At 39.3% G+C, this 26,355-nt stretch overlaps 1 long non-coding RNA gene across 1 annotated transcript in view; it reads right to left on the bottom strand.

The window, feature by feature from the left end:
• The window catches only part of LOC113898405, a 100,872-nt gene extending 74,797 nt beyond the window's left edge, over positions 1–26,075 (bottom strand). Inside the window, exons 1-2 of the long non-coding RNA XR_003512636.1 lie at positions 26,032–26,075; positions 25,154–25,246 (exon numbers count right to left, since the gene is read on the bottom strand). This is a non-coding gene — a long non-coding RNA (uncharacterized LOC113898405). The remainder of the gene's footprint in view (positions 1–25,153; positions 25,247–26,031) is intronic.
• Positions 26,076–26,355: the final 280 nt, after the last annotated feature.

Here is a 26,355-nt window from a genome sequence, read left to right as displayed (position 1 = left end):
TATCAGAACATAAAATAAATGCCTGTCAAACTCTTGGTGTAAGATTCTGTATGATGCCACATTCAAAAAAGTTCTCTGTTCTTATTTATTATCGACACAGAAATATTAACATGATTTTTATCTTTGAAAAATGTAACATCAGCATTCCCTGGAGCCAGCTCACTTGGTACAGAAGAGTTATAAATGCAGTAAAAATAAAATTTATGATCTTGTTCTTAATAATTTTCCAAGATACTATTTTTCAAAGTAAATATTTACTTAAGGGTTAGGACATCATTCCTGGATAGTTAGAGCAATTATTCCATTCTGAGGCTTTAAAAAAATTGTTAAATTAGCTTTTTGGATCATATGGTACAGACTATGGGGTCTGCTTGAATTACAAACTGTCCTGTTTCCAATGCTCCCACCATTTTTGGGAGGCTGGGGCATGACTAAAAATTCCACCCATCAATGCAGGAGATGCAAGAGACATGGGTTTAGTCCTTGAGTTGGGAAGATCCCCTGGAGTAGGAAATGGCAACCTACTCCAGTATTCTTGCCTGGAAAATTCCATGGACAGAGGAGCCTGGCGGGCTGCAGTCGATGGGGTCACAAGGAGCTGGACACGACTGAGTGACTGAGCACACACGCACTTGAAATGCTGAGAACAGAAGGAAGAAGGAAGGGGCATGACAAAGAGAGGCAGAAATTAATTGGAAATATACTAGGACATAATAATCATGATTAAAAAAAAATCTGGGAATGTTTTGAGTAAAAGAAGCATAGATTTGGAAAGGGTGTGATGTACAGTTCATGCCATTGCTTCTAATGAGCACTTTACCCAGGATAACCCAGGAGATAGATTTCTACCATAAACATATGTCTGAAGGAGAGAAGATGTGAATCATGCAACAGAACCATGTTTGTGTTCACTTTGAAAACGCATCAAACAGCATTATCATCAAATATTTGCAGAGCACGGCTTGTATACATGAATCTGTATTAGATGTTATGATCAGTTGCTCCTGTGCCGCTATGCATTAGTACTCTATAAATACTAACACTCCGCTGCATACAACTGTTTACAGGTCAAACCACGTTATTAGAAATGGAAATAGATCTCTTCTAGGAGAGGCCAAGACCCCACCATGGTGGGGAATAGCCATGTTCTAACGATCACTTCAGGAGGTCAGAGACAGTCTAGTATGGGAAATTACTAGTTTGCTCTCCTTTAAGATAGCACATGAGGAAACAATCTTTTAAGATGGGGAACAATCCTTTAAGATGGGAAAATAATGGAAACAGTGAGAGACTTTATTTTCACGGGCTCCAAAATCACTGCAGTTAGTGACTGTAGCCATGAAATTAAAAGACACTTGCTCCTTGGAAGAAAAGTTATGACCAACTTAGGCAGCATATTAAAAAGCAGAGACATTACTTTGCCAACATAGGTCTGTCTAGTCAAGGCTATGGTTTTTCCAGTAGTCATATATGGATGTGAGAGTTGGACCATAAAGAAGACTGAGCACCGAAGAATTGATGCTTTTGAACTGTGGTATCGGAGAAGAATCTGGAGAGTCTCTTGGACTGCAAGGAGATCCAACCAGTCAATCCTAAAGGAAATCAGTACTGAATATTCATTGGAAGGATTGATACTGAAGCTGAAACTACAATACTTTGGCCACCTGATGCAAGAACTGACTCATTGGAAAAGACCCTGATGCTGGGAGAGATTGAAGGCGGAGGAGAAAGGGATGACAGAGAGGGTTGGATGGCATCACCAACTTGATGGACATGAGTTTGAGTAAACGCCAGGAGTTGGTGATAGACAGAGAAGCCTAGCGTACTACAGTCCATGGGGTCACAAAGAGTTGGACATGACTGAGCAACTGAGTTGAGCTGATGATAATACACTTATATAACAGTTATAATACTTATATAACAGGCACAGTAATATTTAATTTGAAAGATCATTAGGAAGTTGAAATCACTGCTTGTCACAGTAAGTAGGCTATTATTTTGGTTCAAATCTATCCTCTACCCTCAAAAAACAAAACAATATAAACTGGGTACATCCTGAAGTTATTGTGGTTAGGATGGTAGGAGCTTAATAACACAAGATTAGTTTTAAAAGTGAACATACATTTATTGTTTTTTTTAAGTAATTTTCTTTTAATAAGGGGGTAATTCTTAACTAGTTTAGGCAGTAAGGTATATTGGAAAATGTGCAAGATTTTTTTTTTCTTTCTTTTTTTTTTGTATTTTTTAACTTTACAATATTGTATTGGTTTTGCCATATATCAAAATGAATCCGCCACAAGTATACATGTGTTCCCCATCCTGAACCCTCCTCCCACCTCCCTCCCCATACCATCCCTCTGGGTCGTCCCAGTGCACCAGCTCCAAGCATCCAGTATTGTGCATCGAACCTGGACTGGTGACTCGTTTCATATAAATGATATTATACATGTTTCAATGCCATTCTCCCAAATCATCACATACATTTAGAAGGAGAAAATAAATAAACCATAACAAGTTAGACATTTTTTAAGATGCTGATTTAAAAATCCAGATGAAACATCATATTCTTTGTTAGATTCCTCAAATAGCAGCATTTGTAATAGCATTTTTTTATATTGATAAAAGGAAAATAATTCAGATTTTCCTCTAACATGCTTGATGGACCTTGGTTTTTATTCTATTTAGTCTGAAAAAAATTTGGGAAGTGGTTCATAACTTGTTCTTGGGAAGTGCATGTTAAGTTTTGGAATTGATGCCAGTTTTAGAAGAGTCTGTCAAGCTTCTTTCCTATATGAGTTACAAGATTTAGGGGAATTTCAAGTTTTCACTAAATGACAAATTTTAAGTATTCTTTTAAAAGGATATAAACAACACTTGACCTATTTTTTTGTTGATGTCCTCATGTCATGATGTGGATAGAATAGGAAGAAGCTATATATACTCTTTCAATATAAGAATAGCTTATAATATATATCTGAAAGCTATTCTTATATCTGGTAAACAAGCAGTAATTTAACTATACCCAGATGTGACTTTTTATCCCATGATTCCAATAAATCCAAACTAAGTATATCTCCAATTCAACTTCCCCTTAATTTGTATCCCAGCATCCCATACTGAGGAGGGGAAATTTAAGTGGAAAGGAAATGGCCTTACAACAAACTGTAGGAAAAATATCTTTCTCTCGAGAAATACACAAAACCTACAATCAAATGCTAGTCCATTGCTAGTGTTCCTCTTAGGGCCTTGGAAGAGGTACATGTAACTATGAGGCAGTGAAGCTTATCTTAAGCTTCACCTAAAATTCACCTTTGCTTTTCACCTTTTTCCTTCCTTTCCTGCTCAAACACATCACATCTTTCTTAACATCCTTTCATTGCTTCAGCTCCCCATGTTCTGACATTTTGCTCCATCGTTATTGAAATTGTTCCCTCAAATTTAACAACATTCAACAGCTTTTCCTTGGTTTCCATTCTACTTGATCTTATAACATTTTAGGCTATTGATCACATGCTCCTTGAAACTCCCCCTTCTCTTTTGTTTTTTGCTGACTTTTGGGTCCCCAGTTGTCCTTCAGCCTTGCAAGTCTTCTTTTTCTGCTCTGTTCTGGCCTGTCTCTTCCTTAGCCTCCCACATCACATAGATCCATATGATCTCCTTATCTGCCTTCTGTACTCATCACTCTGTGGACTCCAGAGAGAACCCTCACCTCTTACAATTGCAGCTAGGACCTCCACAGGGAGTGATCTCTTAATCTCTATTCCCATCTTTCCCTTTCAGTTTGCTTCATTTTTCCACCCATCTGAAGGGCAGGCTGCTTCACAGTCACACCAGCACCTTAAAATGACATGTTAGAAATCTGCTTCATCCTCAAGCTTCCTCAACTGACTCCACATTGGTCTCAAGGATATAAATTTTGGAGTAATTTTGATGAGATCCTCTTTGAAATATTTTAAATCTCAGGTTATCTTCAAGGCAATTCACTGAAAAGGCCTCCTTAACTCTCTGTCAGTATAAATTACCATTTCCATCCATCTGTCTATGAGCTTTGAACTGAACCCTGAATAGTATGCTGTGAATATTCAAACCTTACCCATCTTTCAAAGTCTAGTTTATAAACCACATCTTCCTTTCAAGTGCCCCTGAATAGGCCCATTAACATTGACTTTCATCACTTGGCAAAGTCAGCAACAACTCCCTTCTCTGAACTGGGCTTAATTTGGATTCTTCCAAGTTAAGCAATGGAGAAGGAAGTTTGAAGACTCCAAGAAACTTCAAGGCCAGTTAATTTTTCCACCACGCCTTCATTTATTCTATACTAAGAATAATGTTATACATTTGGACATTACCCAGACAGGTTTTTGGTCCTCTGTTGGTGAGATTTTTTTTCCCAAATGCCCAACTACCTCTGAACCTCTATCTTAGGGGCTGAGGACCCAGAGTTATATGCACATCTAGGTTATCTAAGCTCATTATCCCAGACAAGCCCATTGTGATTTGTTTACTTTCAGGCTTCCCTGGTGGTGCAGCAGTAAAAGATCCGGCTGCCAATGCAGGAAACACAGAAGATGCTTCCATCCCTGGGTGGGGAAGATCCCCTGGGGGAGGAAATGGCAACCCACTCCAGTACTATTGCCTAGAGAATCCCCACAGACAGAGGAGCATCCATGGGGTCACAAAGAGTTGGACACGGCTGAGCACAAGCACGATCACCTGGTCACATTCCTGGTCTCCCTGCTGGAGCCACATCAATCTCTCCCTTCGCAGTTGGAGAACCAGTCCTGGAGAAATTAGCAGATGCTCCAAGGATGTGTGGGAGCTCACTGCACTTTCTGTTCAGTCATGCTATGAACCTAAAACACTAGGTTATTGCCTTACAGAAAGGAGTGGCATTCTGTCTTTCCAGACACTTATGTGACAAAAATGGTAATCACTGTAAAAGTCAAGTCACTCAGTCATGTCCGACTCTTAGCGACCCCATGGACTGCAGCCTACCAGGCTCCTCTGTCCATGGGATTTCCAGGCAGTAGTACCTGAGTGGATTGCCGTAACCACTGTGCTACACACTAACTCCATGTCTTCATTTGAGGACAGTTCAATCCAGAAGCCCCTCTAGTCTCTAAAAATGACCCAAAACAGCAGACAAACAGCTTGTTTGCAACTTGTTATGCATGCGTGTGTGTATGTGTGTGCTCAGTCATGTCCAACTCTCTGGGACCCCATGGACTATGTAGTTGCCATTTTCTACTCCAGGGGATCTTCCTGACCCAGAAATCGAACCCTCCTCTCCTGTGTCTCCTGCATTGCAGGCAGACTCTTTACCACTGAACCACCTGTGACCAGCTTGTTCCAGTTGTTCAGTTCAGTTCAGTTCAGTCGCTGAGTCATGTCCGACTCTTTGCGATCCCATGAACCACAGCACTCCAGGCCTCCCTGTCCATCACCAACTCCTGAGGTCCACCCAAACCCATGTCCATTGAGTCAGTGATGCCATGCAAACATCTCATCCTCTGTCGTCCCCTTATTTTCCTGGCCTCAATCCTTCCCAGCATCAGGGTCTTTTCAAATGAGTCAGTTCTTCTCATCAGGTGGCCGAAATATTGGAGTTTCAGCTTCAACATCTGTCCTACCAAAGAACACCCAGGACTGATCTCATTTAGCATGGACTGGTTGGATACCCTTGCAGTCCAAGGGACTCTCAAGAGTCTTCTCCAACACCACAGTTCAAAAGCATCATATCTTTGGCACTCAGCTTTCTTTATAGTTCAACTCTCATATCCATACATGACCACAGGAAAAACCATAGGCTTGACTAGACGGACCTTTGTTGGCAAAGTAATGTCTCTGCTTTTTAATATGCTGTCTAGGTTGGTCATAACTTTCCTTCCAAGGAGTAAGCATCTTTTAATTTCATGGCTGCAGTCACCATCTGCAGTGATTTTGGAGGCCCCAAAAATAGTCAGCCCCTGTTTTCACTGATTCCCCATCTATTTGCCATGAAGTGATGGGACTGGATGCCATGATCTTAGTTTTCTGAATGTTGAGCTTTAAGCCAACTTTTTCACTCTCTTCTTTCACTTTCATCAAGAGGCTCTTTAGTTCTTCTTCACTTTCTATCCGTAAGGGTGGTGTTATCTGCATATCTGAGGTTACTGAGATATTTCTCCTGGCAATCTTGTTCCATTTGTTACAGTTTGTGAAATCTACCTTCCCAAAAAAGCACCCATCAAACCTTATTGCAAGAAAGAGCAAACACAGTCAGCTAATCCCATTCATTTCCCGATAGGAAAAATCATCAGCTGTGCGGTTGACATGGTCTCAGGCCCATGCAGGAGAATTTGAGCATGCATCTTCCAAAATGCATTTCTATCATTCTTTTCTAAATTTCTACTTCACTCCTAGTCTGTATTTTGGGGAAGAGGGAAGAGGAAATGTGGGAGAAGTAATGACTTCTCACATTTTTTAGAGATTCAGTACTAGTATCAGAATTTTAAAACTGATTTCTTTATGGAGGCCTCACACATCAGCCCACAGATTAAGAGAAGGGGAAGACTCTTCATGATTTGAGTCCAGGCTTTTGTGGGAGCAGGAATTTACTTAATGTACTATTTACTTAATGTGCTAGGTACTTGTTTACCTCTAATTATCTATTATCTCCCCAAAGACTATAAATTTATGAAGGTTTAGAAATGTCTGCTCCCCTCCTCCTCCTCCGTTCTCCCTTCTCCTCCTTTTCTTCTTCTACTTTTTCTCCAGCTTCTCCTGCTTCTCCTTCCTTGAATTACCAGACAGTGCCAGTTACATAATTGCTACTCAGTTAATATGTGCAAATAAAAAATTAAAGGATTAATTTTAGAATACTGAGGAAAATTCTATACATCTGTTTCTTACCTTCAGTATTGTTTGCTTAAATTGACTTTACATGCATAATACCTATGATATTTCCAGGAAATCTTGGAACTTAGGGAAATAAGGGGAAACTCACTAAGATTTATGAAGACAATGACATGTACAACACCCTAATTGCATGGTCCTTCATTAGGATAAGAAAATCTGTCAGACACTATCATCTGCCAACCAAAAAATTATAAGATTAAAAAGCACAAGCAAATCAAGTCAATAGATGACTCACAAAAGGGATACATATTTGAAAGGCACCACATTGTACAATGAGTAACAAAGCTGAGTGCAGAAGAATTGATGCTTTTGAACTGTGGTGTTGGAAAAGACTCTTGAGAGTCCCTTGCACTGATGGACTCAACCAGTCCATCCTAAAGGAAATCGGTCCTGGGTGTTCACTGGAAGGATTGATGTTGAAGCTGAAACTCCAATATTTTGGCCGCCTGATGCAAAGATCTGACTCATTTGAAAAGACCCTGATATTGGGAAAGATTGAAGGCAGAAGGAGAAGGGGATGACAGAGGATGAGATGGTTAAATGACATCACCGACTCAATGGACATGAGTTTGGGTAAACTCTGGGAGTTGGTGATGGACAGGGAGGCCTGGCATGCTGCGGTTCATGGGGTCTCAAAGAGTCAGACACGACTGAGTGATTGAACTGAACTGAAAGTGTAAAACAGTGGAAAGACAGTGAAGTGGGAGGAGACGAGGAGGAAGGGGAGTTCTGACTATGATTATCCAGTTGCCATGTCACTGTCAAGCTACAAGACAAGAAGATGTAGGGTAGGGGGATGATGACGAAGTAAATTAACTACTCTCTTCCTGTACCATTCCTGCAGAGACTCAGGAAAGTACTGCATCTCAGGAAGACATCTTGTTGTGTTTTAATCATGATTGTCTTTCATTTCTTGGTTAAATCTGTGATCAAGGATGGAGAAAGAAGGGAAAGGATAGAGAACTTCAAATTTACTCACTGAAACACAGTTATCCTCTAAAAGAAGCATATTGATCCAGGGTCATTCACATTGTCTCAGGGTATGACCCAACTCTGAACAAGAAAAATGCTCCTGAAAGGAGCTGGAGACCGACATTATGTGGTCCAAATGTGAATAGCTGCCATGTTATTGAGTTCTTAGCATGGGCCAAGCACCTGGAAGTGCTCTACAATTAAAATTGCATCAATCCACACAGAATCTTTATATATTTGGGACAGTTATTATCCTGATTTCACAGATAAGCAAATGGAGGCACAGAAAGATTAAGTAAATTGACCAAGGTTACATAGTTTGAAAGTATCAGAATGAAGTTCTGATCCCAGGCAATCTTTAAATTTCATGTCTTCATGAAGAAACTTCATTTTTATCATATGCTGTTACATCACTGTATTTTAATGCATTTAGATCATTTTATTATTATTAAAAAGAATATATCAATAGATGAATTGTGTCATGAAAATATCAATTAAATTGAAAATTCTGTAAAAGTGGGTGGCAACTATTACAATTACTTCCCTTTTAATAAAAGAAACTGATGTACAAATGAACCAGAATTGAGAGCCAGTGTGAAATAATGAGATAATTATATATCAACTTTGTCTTCTGGGTGATGACAGATTGTATACAGTTTTACAACTAAGTTAAAAATCTTAATGTTGTTAAGGGATTTGTCCAGTTTAAAGTTTAACTCATTTAAAATCAAAAAGGAAAGAAAACATTGAAAGCATTTATCTTGCGCTCTTGCAGAAGATTCAAACATACACTTTTTATTGAATATCTCGACTCAGAAAGTTTTGAAAAGATTGGTAAGATTTATATCTCTACAGTGCTTAAGAACACCCAGCACAGATATTTTTACCTGTGGTGGATTCATTTTGATATTTGGCAAAACTAATACAATTATGTAAAGTTTAAAAATAAAATAAAATTTAAAACAAACAAACAAACAAAAAAAAAATCTAAAAAAAAAAAAGAAATTGTAATCATTTCTCAAAATCTTGAAATACCTAAAAAAAAAAAAAGACTTCCTTTTAAATAAAACTATGTATGATTAGCCAAATTTCCAATGACTTGTATCTTAGTTTGGTGTCCCACAGAAACAAACGCTGAGATAAGAACTAAACAGCAAATGTAACTGTCTGGGAAGAGAAGGCTGTAGCCAGAGGAGAGTGGTGAAGAGAGACAGGGAGGAGAGACCCAGTAAAGGGAAGCCTGCTATCTCCCATATGAGTGGGGCCTAATTTTCCTGGGGAAACCCTGAAAGCCAGTGGAGACCATGCACCCAGTAAGGGTGAGGGAGTGGGGACACTGACACACCAACTTCCACCGGTTGCTGTTTCAGTCATTGAATGAGGGCTGCTCGAGGGAGGGGCAATGATTCTGCCTGTGTCAGGCCTGCCCTATGGGAGGGGGTGTGGGCTCCAGTAGCAAGAGAAGGTCCTTGCTTGGCACAAATGTTGGCAGCTGGAAGCCTATTGAGGGTGGGGACACCAGCATCTGCTATACCTCTCCCCCATCCTACCTTTCATTATAAAGGACATTAATTTGTCTCTAAATCTTTACAACCAAACAGCATTTCCTCTTGATAATAATAAAAGGAAAGATCAAATTGTCCTATAAAGAGACTCCATCACATTAGTTTGTGTGAGCGTTTCCACCAAAGCAAATGCCCAGGAAGGGAATCCAAGCTCCCTGTTTCAAGCTGCTCTGATGAGCAAATACACAAGGTCTTGCATAGAAGGATGGATTATGAGTCAGTGGGAAAGACTTATGCAAGAAGCCAAGTCCACTGAGTATACATCACCGATCCAGGACATCAAGATGCCTCCTGACAAGTCTCTCTTTTCTTGCCCTCGAAGTAAAATATTGTTATTATTGGACCTCATGGTCATTCTTCTTACTCTCTCCTTTCACAAAGTCCTAAAGTTCTGCTGGTCTCCAAATCCTTAATTTACGAGGCAAGGAGATTTGCAATTCAGAGACAGATCAAGTGGTTTATCTTTGGTCATAAGATGAGTCAATGGTTCAATGAGAGCCAGCACTAATTCAACATGGTCAAGGAGATGACAGGATTTGAAGTTAAAAATCTTCCCCAGGTTACCCACTCTCCTCTAAGTGGTATATGTTTTCATCCTCCTTCTAATTGTCTCCTTCTTTCCTTCCTTTCACATAAAAGTTCCCAAATCGGCTGAATGGCCAAATAACTAGATAGATGTTTCTCCTTTCTAGTATTCTTGCTTCATTGTGGCTATAGGTTATGACCTGTACCCCTTTCTCAGGAATGAAAAATACGAGGTAATGAAATAAACTCTCATGTGATTAGAAGATGCAAAGTAATTTTCAGCCATTTCTTCCTGCCCTTGTAGCCTGTTTCTGTTCATCTACCTCTGAACCATATGCCCACATAGTTAGAAATAAAGATCTATTTGTGGGTGTTCTAGTCTGCCCCAGCTCTTCCTGTATGAAACTCTTTCTAAGAACAGTTCCTTGGTGCTTTGTCCTGAAAACCCCCCATTCATTACCCAAACAATAATAATAATCAAAATTACTTAACTTTAAAAAAATCAATTATAAAGATGACCCAAGTTGGGAGAAAGAGGCATTCAAGAAAGAAATTATTTCAACCAAAAAAAAAATGTAATGAAAAGTGGGGACTCATATGGAGTGATTTTCACCCTCTTATTGGATGCCTAGTAGGATTGCTTAGAAGAGGGAGAAAAAAGGATCAACTATGTAATTTATATCTGCACTTTGAAATTTGTCCTCAGTCTGAAATCAAATCTCCGTGTTTACTCAGCCATAGCATGGAATCATACTACTCCTCCAACTGATGACTCACAAGAAACTCTGGATGATTTTCAACAGAAAAATTAGCATAATGCTCCTTTTCAGAGCATTTTGAAAGATAGAGGAGTGAGAGAAAGATGGAAAATGTCTTCTGAGAGTCACCATTCAAAAATTCTTATCAAGTTCTGAAGAGAGCAGAAATACTGATGTTTTCCTCTGGTCTTGCAATGGAAAGTATGAAAAGCTGCTGTTACATTGTAAGTGGATTTACTGGAAGGTTTTCTTCCCAGCTAAAGGTCCAGGGTGTGTATGCACCTGTGAATGTGTGTGTGTGCTTATGTGTGTTTGCATGTAAAACAGAAAGGCATTGGCATAGGACCAGGGGCATAAAACTTATATATATTTATCCCAAGGCTTGCTATGCATTTCTATTTTATATCTTTGGAAAGAAACATCATAAAGTTCTGAAATATATAAGTGTATAGATGACGATTACAATGGAAAAGCAAAATACAGCAAAGTTATTAAAGTTGCAATTACAACTTTGCATGATCTGAGCATGACATTGAATCATCCTCAGCAGAATAGCATATATTCCTGTAAAAAAAAAAAAAGTACTACATGGAGGACAACATATGGACGCTACCGTGTTCCATTTACATCAAGAAGACTGGTGATCAGCCAACATTGATTGGATATAGGATTGATAAGAACATCCTGCCAATTGAGGGTTTATTTATCTACTCTACTTGATTATTTAGTTGAAGTTATATCCATTATTTATTTAATGCTCTTGTTAATTTGGTCTGCTCCACATGTCTTAGGCTATGGTCTAGTAGAAACTGGCTCTAAGGTACCTACTTAAGTCAGAGACTGTATTCTATTTATACCAGGGCATGCCATCCTTATGAAATGCTCTGTCATTCAAGTTGGACAAAAGGGTAACCACCAAATCTTGATTTCCTAGTGAACTCAGATTCTTCTCCTTTTACATCCTCAACTAGAGCTTGAGGCTCAAGGAATACATAGGGAATCCATATCCCTAACTATGAATTAAGAATTATGAAAAGGTAATAGCAATTTGATAGACATTCAAAACTGCAGGGAACATCTGGGAATTGTGGCAAATTACCTTAACTATGTCTAACAATGATTCACTTAGGCAGAAATTTTAATTAATGACAGGAGCAAAAGAACAGAAGTGTCAGATCATTCTGGCATTATGTAGAGACTTTCTGATCTTCAGATAGCACATACACCAAGTACTTATCCTGTAAAAATATAATCCCTTGAATCTATAAAACATAACTGTCCAACACAACTATCTGCGATGATGGAATGCTCTGTATATGCTCTGCCCAATGCAGTAGCCACTAACTACACGTGACACTTGAAATAGAGCTTGTGCTTTGGAGAAAATGTATTTTAAATTTGATTTAATTGTAATCAATTTAAATTAAAGTAGGAACTTTTCATTTATTGCTGATGAGATTGCAAAATGGTACAGTCACTTTGTAAGGCAGTTTAGTGGTTTCTTTTTTTTTAATTTTATTTTATTTAACTTTACAATATTGTATTGGTTTTGCCATATATCAAAATGAATCTGCCACAGGTATACATGTGTTCCCCATCCTGAACCCTCCTCCCACCTCCCTCCCCATACCATCCCTCTGGGTCATCCCAGTGCACCAGCCCCAAGCATCCAGTATCGTGCATTGAACCTGGACTGGTGACTCGTTTCATATATGATATTATACATATTTCAATGCCATTCTACCAAATCTTCCCACCCTCTCCCTCTCCCACAGAGTCCAAAAGACTGTTCTATACATCAGTGTCTCTTTTGCTGTCTCATATACAGGGTTATTGTTACCATCTTTTTAAATTCCATATATATGTGTTAGTATACTATATTGGTGTTTTTCTTTCTGGCTTACTTCACTCTGTATAATAGGCTCCAGTTTCATCCACCTCATTAGAACTTACTCAAATGTATTCTTTTTAATGGCTGAGTACCATATGATCCAGCAACTATACCCTTTGGTATTTACTCAAAGGAGTTGAAAACTTCTGTCCACACAAAAATCTGCAAATTGATATTTATAGCAGCTTTATTCATAATCTCCAAAACTTGGAAGCAACCAAAGATGTCCTACTTTGAATCAGGTTAAAAACTCTTTGAAACTCTCTTCCCTTCTTGAGTTCTTTGGCCCTGGTGTCCAGCTTCTCCTCCTCTTCTCTTCCTTCTCAGTCTCCATTTTGGTTCCTTGGTTTCTATGTACTTTCATGCCTCCTATTTGAGCTTTTGTCCCCTGAGCCCTTAAGATTCTTCTCTTGATATCTGCTTGCTTCACCCAGCCCAGTTCACTATTCACTCCCATGACTAGGTTTTTGACTCACAAACCAGTATCTTGAGGCCCCAGGCTTCATACTGGGCTGCTGCATCTACCTATTAACTCCCTAGAACCCTTCTGCCTGCATGTTCCATACAAACCCAACATAGGATTTGACTCAATAACCCTCTAATACGAATACCTTCTGACACTATTAGTCTACAGGTCTATCATTGCATATCCAGATTGATCTTATCATGGATCTCATCTTCTGTGGGTGGTAATACTAATACAGTACATCTTCTATGGGTGGTAATACAGAGTACTTCTCTGGAGACTGGAGATGTTGGTGTCTAGAACATTATCCTTTCATTCAATTCATCAACAATCCAATCTTCCTCTGTAAATGTCCTTCACATGCATCCTGCTTGCTCTTCCTGCAGAGTGAGCTGGAGGTCTGGGGCTCTAAGATCTAAGGCAGCCTGGGCATGGGAATGGGAAGGGGGTGGGCCGTGACCATGTGACCAGAGCACTGGACACTTGGGATTCATCACCCATCAACCCACCCACTGAGAGATCAAAGTAGCAAGTCCATTGGAGAGGACTGAGAACAGCAGTGAGAAATATGGGGAAGGTTTTGTAGCGTAGAACCTGAATGATGCAATAAGCAAGTTTGAGAGACAAGGTCCACAAGGGATTCTAGAAGCATAAATATTGGGCAAAGAGAACTTTATGAGCTTCTGTTGATGACTTTGGGGGCAAGAAGTATGCTATTAAGATTACAGAGCTTACTAGGCTCTCTTTTCTCTTATCCCTAATACATTAACCTAGCCTAAGCCCTCATGCCCATATTACTACTTAATTACTGTATTACTGCTTTGTCTAAACTTTTACCTTTGCTAAGTCTGGAAAACTCTCAGTGGCTCAGACCCTTATCTGTGAAAGTGTTCCTACCCATCTCACAGAGTCATTTGAGGATTAGATGGATTACTATATGGAGAGCATTTAGAATAGAGTCTGGCCTATAATAAAATCTATATAAGCATTTGTGTTTTGTTTTGGGTGTGTGTGCTCAGTCATGTTTGCCTCTTTGAGACCCCATGGACTGTAGCACACAAGGCTCCTCTGTCCATGGGATTCTGCAGGCAAGAATACTGGAGTGGGTTGCCATTTTCTTCTCCAGGGGATCTTCCTGACCCAGGGATCAAATCTTTGTCTTTTGTGTCTCCTGCATTGGAAGGCAGATTCTTAACCACTGAGCCATCTGGGAAGCCATGTAAGCATTAGCTGTTGTTATTATAATGTCCTATTAATATTATTATTTCTGTAACAGTTTTTTAACTGGCCCATCTATTCCCAGACTCTATCCCCTCCATTCCATTCTGCATGTAATTTTGCCATCATTTTCTTCACAGTCCTTCTTTGACCGTCATTATTTTTTTGATTACTTCATCAGGCCCAAACTCCTCTGACTATCATGACCTTCAGTAATCAAGCCTCATCCACCCAGCTTGACTTGTCTTTGCTCTCCAGTGCATCATCTCTCCATGCAGAAACCTGTTTACTGTCTCCAGAGGAAGTCAAGCCCTTTCACACCTCCCTACTTTTGTTCAGGTTACTTTTCTTCCCTGTAAAGATCTCCATTCTTATCTACTATCTGTGTCAATTCTAACCACTTTTCAGGGCCCAGATCAAGTTCTACGTTTTCTACTATAGCCGAGGTAATGCCTGTTATGCTTTTCCGATGAGTATGTCTAATAACATTAAGAAGAATATCTAGTACATAGTGTGTATTTGATAAATATTTCTGCTTTAATTATCCTTTCTCTAGTATTTAACATCACAGATTTTAGAACTATCTTTTACTTGACTGATAGTTTATGAATATAGGTTGTAACAGTTTAGAAAACCTTCAGTTACATGTCATAGAAGAGTATATTAATGGATTCTAAACCCTAAGGATATTTATTGTCTTCTTCCAAAATTTCATCAACAACCCATAAATGTCTTTCTGCGCCTTGGTTTCACCATTCTCAGCCTGTTGGATTTTCATCCATGTACTTTTTACCTCACCTCACAAGATTGGGGCTTCCTAGGTGGAGTAGTAGTAAAGGACCCGCCTGCCAATGCAGGGGACGTAAGAGACACAGCTTCAGTTCTTGGGTCAGGAAGACCCCCTGGAGGAGGGCATGGCAACCCACTCCAGTATTCTTGCCTGGAGACTCCCATGGACAGAGGAGCCTGGCGGGCTACAGTCTATAGGGTTGCAAAGAGTCGGACATGACTGAAGCCACTTTGCAGGAGCATGCATGAGCCCATCTGCCTGGCGTACTGCAGTCCATGTGGTCACAAAGTCAGACACGACTGGGCGACTGAACTGAACTGATACTGATTCCTGCAAAAGGTCAGAAACCAAACTACAAATTTTGAAAATTTTGTTGTTGTTGTTGTTACTTTCTGCTTGGTGTAAACATGTGCCTACCCAATCTGGGAGTCCTTTAGTTATCTTTTCAGGAAGCCTTGTTGATAGTGTAGATCCTAAAGCGACCAACCAGAGCAGTCTCCTGTTAGCCCATGCTCTAGAACAGGAGTCCACTCCAAATAACAATTCCCTCCTGAGCACATTATAGTATTTACCTGAATGAAAGGTAATTAATATCTCCAGCAAGTCAAATTTCTGATTGCATCATATGGTCTCAGCAACTCTCAGGCCACTCACCCATCTGGTTGCAGCACTGTAGCCATTTGCCAGCATGTGGGTTTGTGTGTGTAGAGTTGAGGGGAGCCAGGACTGTTGGGTGTTTGGAGTAACACGTTACCACATGTGCATAGACAGGATTGTAACCTGTCCCCAGTCACTGCATGCCTCTGCTCAAGTCAGAAAGGGACAGCTGCTCCTGGTCACACCACTCTTGAATTTAAATCCTGAAACATTCCCTGCTCACTGTCTCTGGAGAATATCACAGCATGGAAGAGATTAAGGTTTTACAGTTAACTGGATGAAAAACTATAGCCTTAGCTGTGAAAGGAAAAGCCTACAAGTCAAGAATACAGCAGCAGTTCTAGATAAAAGCCATATTGAATTTTTGATCCATTGAAGAGAATGATATAGAATGAAAAGTGATTGCTAAATCAACTTAGTCTACTTATGTCTTCCTAAATTATGCATATGCAGATTAATTGAAGGCACTATACAAACACTGGAGTGGAGAATGAAAAATTCCAAATATTACCAGATGAATTGGTTGTATGACATTCCACACACAGTTGTTTTGTATCCGAAGTCTTACTTTTCTTTCACCTGTGTTGAAAGCACATAAATGCAATACACAAATCTACACAGGTGTAAGGACAACTGGCCCAATGTATACAATAGTTAGTAGCAATGCTAAGAAATATTCAGCCCAGGTGTTTGGATTGTCTGAAGTTTGCTGGTCATTGGCTATCCTGAGAAGTCATTAAATAAACATAACTGGCATAGCTTATGTGTTACTGAAGCTCATGAATGGCTACTCGGTAAATATGTTGAAACAAAATAAAAGAAATAAAATGGGCTGTGGATATTCCACACAAGCTAAACATAGCGCTTGCAACAAATATCACCTGTGGCCAGATGGAATTGCAAGTTTCAATCACATTATTTCAAGACATCTTTCTGTTTAGTTTTCCACAGAGAGAGAATGCCAGCCCACCTGGAATGAGCACTTGATATGCTCTCCTCATAGTGGCTACGATGATCTTGCCTTGATATTAACAATTACTGCTTCCAGGCTCAGGTGGGAAATACAGGTGACTGTCAAGAGCAGAGAGGGAAATGACCAAAGTGGCCCTCCACCCCACAGTGTGTGGGATTGCTTCTTGCTACCGCTGGCTCTGACTCATACTCTAACGTCAATTCAGCACATGCTGATGTTCCCATGAACAGTGGAAGAGCGCGTGAGAATAGTCAGTGTAGTGGGTAGGGTGAAGGTTCTAGATGGATAAAGACCCAACTCTGTGAGGCTTTAATTTGGGCAAACTGCTCAACTTTTCTAAATCTCAGTGTCCTTTGTGTGTGTGTGTGTAGATTGAAGACAATGAATTTAATTATTTCATAGGATTATGAGCAGATTGAATCAAATAATCACATGTGTTGTTTAGCCCATGATAAGCTCTAAAAATGTTAACTCCTATTATTATTACTTTAGTTACATTGGTGATAAAAGAGAGGGTGTAGGAGACTTCCCTGGTAGTCCAGTGACTAAGACTGTGCTTCCAGTGCTGGACACCCAGGTTTGATATCTGATAACTAGATCCCACATGCCATGTGGCAAGGACAAAAAAAAAAGTTTAAAAAAAAGAGAAGGGGGCCTTTTAAAACCTATTTGAGACATCATTCATTCACTCATGACTTCATTCTAAAGAAACATCTTGGTTTTCATACTGGGTACCCGCTATATTGGGGTAGACATAATGATATGGAACACAAAATCTCAACTAAGTGAAATTTGTGTCTCAGATTTCTTTCCTCTCAGCTACCCTCCTCCACAGGTGTTTCCTCCCACTGCCCTGGTGGTTCAGAACTGCGCACTGAAGATCACCTTGGTAGGCCAAACTGTTACCTCACTCATCCCCTACCAAGGTCCCATGTCCTCAGATGTTTTCTTTGGTGACTGACTTAATTCACTAAGATGTTACATTTAATGCAATTATTAATTATTACATTTAATATAATTATTAACTATCTTCTAGATAATAAGCCTGCAGTTCAACAGTAGAGTCATAGTGCTTTACACATTAGAGTCCTGCTCGTGTGGAATTTCGGAGCTCAGAGCAAGTCCATGGGGTAAGGACCTTGGAACAAGTAAGACGTTCAGCATCTCTCAGATCAGTTCACACAGAAAGTTCTGTTTAGGCACAAGGATGGCTTGACGAAGGATAATGAAGTTTTATCCTTATCTGATAGAGCACGCAGTTCAGTTGGAGATAAGAAGTGTATCAGTTAGAAAGCAATAGAATGAAATCCAATGCATAATATTGTTAGATAATAACCATTAGATAATTTTATTCTGAGGACACTTAAAATGCCTAAAGTTATCTAGTAATAATAACTAATGTTTATGGAATGCTTACTATGCAACAACAAATTTTAATGTGATAAAGTACATGTAATATAAAATGTATCATTAGTAACATTTTAATATTCACAGTGTTGTACAACTATCCCCCCTATTTAGTCCCAGAACATTTTCATCACCCCAAAAAGAAACCCCACACCCCTTCCCAGCCTCCCCTCCTACCAGTCCCTGGCACCTACTAATGTGCTTTTTGTCTCTATGGATTTGCTTATTCTGAGTACTTCATATAAACTGATTCATTTAATAAGCAGCTGTTTAGATCTAGCTTCTTTTCCTGAGTGTATTATTTTTAAGATTTCATCCATGTTGCAGCATGCATCGGCACTTTGTTCCTTTTCATGGGTGAGTAATATTCCACTGTTTGGATGTACCACATTTGTTTATCCATTCATCGAGTGATGGACACTTGGGTTGTTTCTATGTTTTGCCTATTGGAAATAGTTGTGCTCTGAATATTCATGTTCACATTTTTGTTTGGGCACTTTTTTTCAGTTCTTTTGAGTATATATTCTAGTGTGGAATTACTGGGTCATATAGTCATTCTGTGCTTAACTTATTGAGAAACTTCCAGACTATTTTTCACAGTTTCCATTTTTCATTACCACCGGCCATATACAAGGGTTCTAGTTTCTCCACATCATCACCAACATTTACTGTTTTTCATTTTTTTTAATTCTAGCTTTCCTAGGAGGTGTGAAGTGATGTCTTGCTGTAGCTTTTGGTTTGCATCTCCTTTATAGTTAATGACATGGAGCATCTTTTCATGTGCTTTTTGGCCATCTGTATGTCTTTATGACAGCATTTTAAACACCTGTTTCAGTTGACTTACCCTAAACCTGAGGGGTATTTTACAGATAGGTAAACTGAGGCTTTGTAAGTGATTTCAATAAATTGTCCAAAGTCAGAGCAAAATTAGGTTCAAATTGATTTTGATGCTCTGGATCTAGGGGAAGCAAACAAGGCAAATGATGGTCTTGGGTAATTGAAGAGTATCTGGACCTCCCAAGTTAGGAAAAACTTCCAAGGATACTGCAGTTAACGATCAAGTCACAGTGAAGCAGCTCACCTGTGAAGCAGCTCAGTTCTAGAGGAAAACCACACACAGTGGGCCCCTGAGCCATTGGCTCATGTGTGGCTTGAGGCATTCAGTTTTCACAGTGGAAGTTTTGGGAAGCCTCTGTAGGCCACTGGAAACTTTTGTTTCCATTATGTTTCTCATTATTAAAAAGAAAAAGAAGCCGCCTGCCATAATTGCACCAAGATCTACTTTCCTTCACAAAATGCCCTTTTATTTAATTAACTAGAACACTGAGGTCAGAAGGTACAAGATGAAGAAGTTAGACTTACATAACCCAATAGGAACAGAATCCAGACTGTATTTCAAAGAGCTTGGGGTCACTCAGGATATTCAAAGGGTTTTGGAACAGGTCAGGTGAGTAAGGGAATGTGTGCTCCTTTAACCCTCAGGCTGACTCAACCACTCCAGAGAAGAGTGTCTGCGTTGACATACTGCACGGACCATGTGTGTGGATGTGCCGCAGGCTTCCAGGGGCCACCGGCAGCTGGTTAGACTTTATGTGCATCTTGGTTACCTACCCTGCCTCCTTTTTAGATTATTCTGGAATTCATTAAGTAATTTGGAAGCTAAATAATGCACATATAGAATGAGAGTCCCTACAGAGTGCCTTTGATATGGTTGTTTCTAGAAAGAAACTTCCTTTTGGACACTTGGGTTGTTTCTGTTTTGCCTATTGGAAATAGTGGTGCTCTGAATATTTATGGTCAAATTTTTGTTTGGGCATTTCTTTTCAATTCCTTTGAGTATATATTCTGGTGTGGAATTACTGGGCCATATGGCCTTGAGTTTCTCTTACTAGTCCTAGTGTCTATTTGACTCTCTCTGCTTCTGTTTTACAATGTCATGCCATACTTTAATACCCTCTCGCAGAAAGTGAAAGATTATTCAGTATTTAGGATAAAATAGACTATAACTTAAAATTCTATATTTCAAAGAGCTTTATTTCACACTGTTCTCTGGAACGGCTGAGTCAGTCCAAGAGTTAAAACAGCACACGTTCCTTATTCACCTGGCCTATTCTAAAGTCCTTTGAATATCTTGAGTGATCAGAAGCCCTTTGAAATACAGTCTGGATTCTGTTCCTATTGGGTTATGTAAGTCTAACTTCTTCATCTAGTACCTTCTGACCTCAGTGTTCTAGTTAATCAAATAAAGGTGCATATGATCAATAAATACCTAAAATACATGGAAATTAAGCCAAATGAAGGAGAATTTTAAGTTACAGTCTGTTTTATCCCAAACACTGAATAATCTTTCACTTTCTGTGAGAGGGTATTAAAGTATGGCATGACATTGTAAAACAGAATTAGAGAGAGACAAATAGACACTAGGACTAGTTAGAGAAACTCAAGTTTGAACATTGGTGCCTTTAAAGTATCAACAAATGACATGAATGGGACAAAGCTTGCCTCCTATGCTATGTGGAACATGGTCTTTTCTCGGGTACTTGTGTGAGTAACACTTGCCAGTCACAAACCACTTGGGCCATGTGGAGTGTTTTCATTAACACATAGAGTGATCTCCAGCCAAACCAGCGCTTTCTGTTTTCTTTAAAGGAAGTGCAAAGTATAGATGTTTACCAAATCTGGACTAGACTGCTTAGTCTCCAAAGAGTTTGGTTGTGGTTTCTGTGTTTTCTTAAATGTGTTTCAATATGGAAGAGAGCAATTTTGGACAGAAAAGAGTGAGATTCACTTGAATACTTTTTCTCCTATGATCTGGACCTTCCAAGGGAAGATGAGGAAATTGGCAGGAATATTCTTATCAAGGATGGTGACTATGTAATGTCACCCATATAAAGTATATAGATCATGTTTTTAAGAAATACCTATAAAGGTTAGTCATTAAAATGAATTTTTCCCCAAGAATCTTCTATGCTTGTATTAAAAAAAGAAAGTGTGTGTGTTAGTCTCTCAGTCATCCCCAACTCTTTGCAACCCCATAGACTGTAGCCTGCCAGGCTCCTCTGTCCATGGAATTCTCCAGGGAAGAACACAAGAGTGGGTTGTCATGCCCAGGGACTGAACTCGACTCTCCTGCATTACAGGCAGATACTTTACCCTGAGCCACTAGGAAAGCTCCTACCCCTCAAAAAAGAAAACCTCTCAGCGAAGGTTTACCTAAAGATGAGGCATTAGTGAGGCAACTGGGGAGGGAGCATTTGCTGGTGCCAGGCTGATATCTGGAGCATTTGTTTCCTGGAGAGTGTGATGAGATAAAGTGGGCTCTTTAATCCTCTGCATCCAAAATATAGATGCCTTAAATCCTGTTGCAGTGCAGAGCTTAATCAGAGTTGGAGTTTGACTGTGAAACCACAGATCCTTTGTAACAAGGTCTTTATGTGTTTGGCTGTACAGAGTGGGTACAATCCAGCCAAACTGATTTGAGTTCCCTGAATGTTGTAAAAATACTTAAGGATCTTTCAAAGCAGTTATATGTTTATTTGAACTATACAATTCCAAATTCATAAAACCAATATATTTGACATTAAAAGCTTATGGAGGATAATTGCTTTACAAAATTGTGTTGGTTTCTGCTGTATATCAACATGAATCAGCCTTAGGTTATGTGTAAAAAATTAAAAACAACACATATAAATCATGGCTATGTCCCTTCGCTGTTCACCTGAAACTGTTACAACATTGTTTGTTAATCAGTGATGCCCCAATACAAAAAAATTTATGCTTTCAAATTGTGGTGCTGGAGAAGACTCTTGAGAGTCCCTTGGACAGCAAGGAGATTAAAACAGTCTATCTTAAAAGAAATCAACCCTGAATATTCACTGGAAGGACTGATGCTGAAGCTGAAGGTCCAATATTTTGGCCACTTGATGCCAAGAGTCGACTCATTGGAAAAGACCCTGATGCTGGCAAAGATTGAGGATAGGAGGAGAAGGTTACCACCTTACCACAGAGGACGAGATTATTGGATGGCATCACCAACTCAATGAATCTGAGCAAACCCTAGGAGACAGTGAAGGACAGGGAAGCCTGGCGTGCTACAATCTGTGTGTGCATGCTTAGTCACTTCAGTCGTGTCTGACTCTTTGCAACCCTATGGATTGTAGCCTGCCAGGCTCCTCTGTCCATGGGATTTTTCCAGGCAAGAATACTGGAGTGGCTTGCCATACCCTCTGCCAGGGAGTCTTCCTGACCCAGGGATCAAACCTGCATCTCCTGCATTGCAGGAGGCTTTTTTACTTCTGAGCCACTGGGAAAGCCTGTGCTGCAGTCCATGGGGTCACAAAGAGTTGGACATGACTTGGCAACTAAACAACTGCAAAATAACTGGTCACTACTCTTGAAAAAAATGCCAAGGTCATGAAAGACAAAAAGACTAAGGGACTGTTACAGATTAAAGGGGACTAAGGAGGCATGCAAACTAAAATCAGTGTATATTCCTGGATTGGATGGATCCTTGATAGGAGAAAAGAAAAACAGGAATAAAGGGCATTATTAGGGTAATTGGTTGTATTTGAATATTTACTGGGGATTAGATAATAGTCATTGTATCAAGGTAGAATATCCTGGTTTTGTTAATTGCTCTGTGATTATTAAAGAAATTGTTCTTGATTAGAAGATATGCACACTAAAGTGTTTAGGAGTAAAGAGGTGTAATGACTGCAACTTATTCTCATATAATTGAGAAAAATGAGTGTGTGCGTGTATATATATATATATACATACATAGAGAGAGAGAAAGATACAAAGGGCAAAATGTTTAACAATTGGTGAACTTGGGTAAATGGCATATAGAGGCCCTTGCAACCTTTCTATAAGTTCAAGATTATACATATTAAAAATTATAAAAGATATACTCTAGCTAAAAGATTCCCTTCAAGATATAATCGTTTCAGGTGTCATTCGATGATTAAGGGTAATCCCAGTAGACCAATTTATCCTGTCTCACTTGTCCAAACTTAGAGAAATTTGCTTTCTAATCATACCTAGTGCTATGATCGAAGGCATGATAGCTCCAGACTCCCAGAGCCCGCTGAATCTATAAGTATGAAGTAGTGTGCATGCGTACTAAGTCACTTCAGTCATATCTGACTCTGTGCAACCCCATGGGCTGTAGCCCACCAGGCTCCTCTTGTCCACAGGATTCTCCAGGCAAGAACATTGGAGTGGGTTGTCATGCCCTTCCTGAGCGGATCTTTCCAACTCAGAGATCGAACCCTCATCTCTTACATCTCGTGCATTGACAAGCGGATTCTTTACCACCAGCATCACCTGGGAAGCCCCAAGTATGAAGTAGGGAATCAACTAATTTATGGATTATTCTGATAAAATTTCTTGCAGGTAGTTTTACATAATAACTGCTACATAACAGTGTGGCAGAGGCTGCTAGTTGCCATCTCAATATTCATTATTCCTTGGTAAAAATATCCCTGATTTTTAGGAAAGGAAAGGGCTGCTCCCAGTAAAGACTTTATTTCCCAATTCTCCTTACAGCTAGGTGTGGCTATTTGGCTAAATTCTGACCAAAGAAAATAAAAATGAAAGTTATATGGCAACTTCCAAAAACACCTTCTTAATATAATCAATCATAAGTCCTTTTACCCTTCTTCTTTGTCTCTTCTCCCAGAATACCCAGTGTGTACATGTGAGGCCTGGATCTCTAGCAGCTATCTAGGGCAACAAAGGCAGAGTCCATACCCTTGGGGTGGTAGAACAGAGAGAAGGAAACTCTGTGGGTCCCCGATTAAAAGTAGCTGTTATTCCAACCTTAGAATGTCTACTCATTAAACTATTTTTACTTTACAGGAGAAAAAGAAACTTTAATTTTGTTTGTCATTGCTAATTTGAGATTCTATTATGTATCATTAAAAAAATGGTACTTTTTAAAAAATATAAGGGGCTAAAGTCTGACTTAGACTCATAGTTTCTATAAAGTTTTCAGGTGATAAATCACTCCATGAGGGTGGATCCCATTGATATACCTTCTTAGAGTCTAGCAGAGTCTTCACATAGTTTTAGTAGATGAATATTTTTAGAATGAATGAAAACTATTTTGATAAAAACAACTCCAAAATGCTGCCTACATAATTAGAAATTCACCTCAATTTGGCATTGCTTTTTGATCATTATGATTTGCTTCAAAGATCACGTTAAATACATTTCTTTCCCTATAAACCTTTGGTCAAAAGCAAAATAACCCTTATCTAGACTTCTAGCTTGTTAAGATTATAGGAAGAATTTTATGATTATAGTGTTTGCTTCTATGGCATTCTTTATTAACAGATCAAAAGGTAAAATGAATCAGGCAGCACAGACTATGTCATATCAGGAACAAACAACTCCAAAATCTCACTAGTTAAAAACCGCAAAGTTTGCTTCTGGTGGGTGGGAGTTCCTCCATATCTTCCTTATTCAGACTGCCACAATCTCCTCCATCCAGACAAGGAGGAAAGGTACATGACAACTGCCCATTGGTTCTTAAGGCTTCCATTCAGAAATGAGACATATCACTTCCACCATGTATCACAAAGCCATACCTGACTTCAAGTGACAGGCAGGAAGAGCACCCTGCCATGTACCTAAGATGAGCCTCCCAGAATTCCTGGAGAAACCTAGTGACTACCAGATAAAGCATTTCACAACTGATTCTGAGCTCATGGCTTCTCCTCTTAGTCTCCTGAATTTTTTTTCAATAATTTTTAAAGATAAGTCAAATTTGGTTGGTTAACAGATGAGTCATTTATCATGATCATAGAGAGTGAAATTTTCCTTAAGGCAGAGAACTGGCTCTAATTCTTCTAATTTTTGCAAGTATTTGCTTGTGACTACCTGATGATGGAAAATGAAACAATATGGACCCTTAAAGTTTTGGTGTCGTCTGACCATATTAGATTAGTGGATTATGAAGTATGCAGGACTTCTGTGGAATCTCTAGAATGCATGTAAGGGTTAAAAAAAAATGCTTTCTTTTCCAAACATACTTGTTTGAGACCAGATTTCCTTCATGTACTTCGACCAGGATGACATACTGCAACAGATTGAATGCAGAGCAGACAAGAGAATCCAATCGTTTTCTATAAAGTTAAATATTAAAGAGATTTGCAAAAGAAATTAGTTTAGAAAAAAGTTATTTTTATAAAATACATATTTTATATTACTATGCAACAGGATATTGTTATTCTAAAGGAATAAATATACATAGCTTGAAATGTTCTCACTTTTAATTTTTAATACAGTAACTATTGACAGATATAACGCACATTAAGTAAAGGTCCTTGGGGCTCTTAACTTTTTATTTTGAAATCAGTTCAGTTCAGTCACTCAGTCATGTCTGACTCTTTGCGAAACCATGGACTGCAGCACACCAGGCTTTCCTGTCTATCACCCACTCCCAGAGCTTACTCAAACTCATGTCCATCACGTCGGTGATGCCATCCAACCATCTTATCCTCTGTCTTCCCCTTCTTCTCCTGCCTTCGATCTTTCCCAGCATCAGGGTCTTGCCCAATGAGTTGGTTCTTCGCATCAGGTGGCCAAAGTATTGGAGTTTCAGTTTCAACATCAGTCCCTCCAATGAATATTCAGGAATGATTTCCTTTAGGATTGACTGATTGGATCTCCTTGCAGTCCAAGGGACTCTCAAGAGTCTTCTCCAACACCACAGTTCAAATAATTATTCTCAATAATTTTTAGGAGTTTAAAGGGGTCCTGAGACTAAAAGTATTAAGAACCACCTTAGATAATATCTTGCTTGGTAAATTTCAATTTAGTCTTTCAAAAGAGAGAACTACTAAAAAACATTTTCTCTACCACAAAGATTTTAAGAATCAGTGAGATAACGATAACAATTTGAATATACCTATATGAGGAGCAGGCTTCCCCAGTGTCTCATTAGTGAAGCATCCACCTGCAATGCAGGAGCCACAGGAGATGTGGGTTCAATTCCTGGGCCATGAAGATCCCCTGGAGAAGGAAATGGCAACAGTATTCTTGCCTGGGAAAATTCCAGGGACAGAGGAGCCTGGTGGGCTACAGTCTTTGGGGTCACAAAGAGTCAGATACGACTCAGTACACACACATACAAGGAGCATTGCCTGGTGAATACTCATCCCATTGCTGAGAAGAGTATTTTGACCTTATCTATGTGAAATACTAAGTCAATTATATATTTAGATTATAAAAA

The sequence above is a fragment of the Bos indicus x Bos taurus genome, chromosome 9, assembly GCF_003369695.1.
Source record: "Bos indicus x Bos taurus breed Angus x Brahman F1 hybrid chromosome 9, Bos_hybrid_MaternalHap_v2.0, whole genome shotgun sequence".
In the NCBI taxonomy this organism is placed as follows: Eukaryota; Metazoa; Chordata; class Mammalia; order Artiodactyla; family Bovidae; genus Bos; species Bos indicus x Bos taurus.
The sequence above is the reverse complement of the archived record's forward strand: the minus strand, read 5'-3'. Positions and strand labels throughout refer to the sequence as shown.